Raw genomic sequence first — 2116 nt, 5'->3', positions numbered from 1 at the left:
GGCTGCACCGCTTCCTCTTAAAATAAGTGAAGCAGAGTTTCCGCCACTTTCTCTTGAAAAAAGGGCAGAGGCTGCATGACCCCCCTCTTAAAACATACAGGGCCGAGGTAACGCCAATTCCTTGTAAAAAAAAAAATGGCTTACTTCTCCGGCAGTTGTGATCCCGGGCCCATCCAGCAGGTTCCACCCCGTCCTGCAAAAACAAATGGGAAAGAGGCTGCACCGCTTCCTCTCAAAAGAAGTCAAGCCAAGGTTATGCCAACTCCTTGCTAAAAAAAAGGCCGGTTTTGCCATCGTGTAGAAACCACCCCTCTACAGGTTCCACCCCTTCCTGTGGGTACGATTGGGGTAGAGGCTGCAGTGTTTCCTCTTAAAACAATCGAAGCCAAGGTTATGCCACGTTCTCGTTCAAAAATAGGCGGTGTTTACCACTGTGTAGAAACCACCGCTCTACAGGTTCCACCCCGTCCTGTAAGTACAATCGGGGTAGAAGCTGAAACGCTTCCTCTTAAAACAATCGAAACCAAGGTTGTCACGTCCTCGTCAAAAAGTGACAGACAAAGGACGCCTGTGTTCAATGTCAGAAATTTCCAACCAAAAACAATCCAGTTATACCCTGCCTTAATCCCAGTTGTTCACCAGTTAATCCCAGTTGTTCACCGTCTGTTCCCATTTATTCACTGTCTATTTCAAAGAGATTCCCATTGAACTCAAGTGAAAAAAGCTCTAAACAATGTTTCAATAGGTCTGACCCATTTATCAAATGTTCAGATAATCTGAAGAAAGGTTTGTGATCCCAACAAAGTCGATGGAGAATGTTGTGAACACTTTAAATGTAAGTCTTGAATTTCCACAGAAATCAGTGCTGACCAGTTCTTTTCATCAAGCTGATGTCCGCTTTGGAGATTCACGCAACAGACAGTGTGGAGCCATCAGTCTGACAGCGGTGTTGAGTTGAAAAGCAAGATGAAGAACATGCTGACATGGACAACACAAGGTCTTGATGGTGTCTTGGTTGCAGGAACATGCCTTTATGAATCTTTAAGAAACCAGGGTAACATAAAAGACTGTGAGGTCAAGGGTAGGAATTACATTGTAGTCCATGAATTACTGAGGAGACATGTGCTGGGCGTCGAACGGTTTGCCAGAATCTCTTCGAGGCCAACAGATAGTCTTTCTCCATGGCCTCACCAAACTCCTCCCAGGCCCGATTTTTTTGCCTCCACGACTACCTGGGCTGCAGTCCGCTTGGCCTGCCGGTACCTGTCAGCTGCCTCCAGAGTCCCACAAGCCATCCAGGCCTGATAGGACTCCTTCTTCAACTTGACGGCATCCCTTACTTCCGGTGTCCACCACCGGGTTCGGGGATTGCCGCCTCGACAGGCACTGGAGACCTTGTGGCCACAGCTCCGAGCAGCCGCAGCGACAATGGAGGTGGAGGACATGGTCCACTCGTACTCTGTAGCTGTGTCCCAATTTGAAGGCTGCATCCTTCGAAGGATGCAGCCTACGTGGCCTTCGAAGGAGCCTTCACTGGATATCTAATTGAGCCACCAGGTGTCCCCAATTGCCACCTTTTAAACGGTGCGAGAGGAGAGCTGCCGTCCTACATGACATTTGTGAAATTTCAAAAATTCCAAATTCAAACAAGTAAATATGGAGCCAGAATTGCCCATTTTTATTTTTTATATGTTACTGGAGGAGATGGTGTTAGGGATTCATCCCCGGCGCCGCCGGGTGATGTATCTCAGGCTTTGCCAAGACCATGGGCAGGTAAATTTAACTGGTTTGCTGCGTCCTTAATTGACGGATTACACTTTTAAATGTAGCTAATTATTGGTTCAACTTACTTGAATAATCTAATGATACATATGAAAATACAAAATACACAAAACGGTTTGAATGTTGACTTAAATCTTACCAAGATTCAATTTTATATAGTTTATTCTCTTGAACATGGTGAACATATTTTGAACCCTGTTTTATTTTACACAGTTTAAACATAAAAAAAAAAACAATACAAAAAAAATGTAGGAAACACATTACTGCAACTAGTCATTTGCAGCTGTCACAGTTGCTAGGCAACAAGACCTCCATAAGTTAGTTAGCAACAATT

The sequence above is a fragment of the Carassius carassius genome, chromosome 26, assembly GCF_963082965.1.
Source record: "Carassius carassius chromosome 26, fCarCar2.1, whole genome shotgun sequence".
Lineage (NCBI taxonomy): Eukaryota > Metazoa > Chordata > Actinopteri > Cypriniformes > Cyprinidae > Carassius > Carassius carassius.
This window is presented reverse-complemented; position numbering follows the sequence as displayed.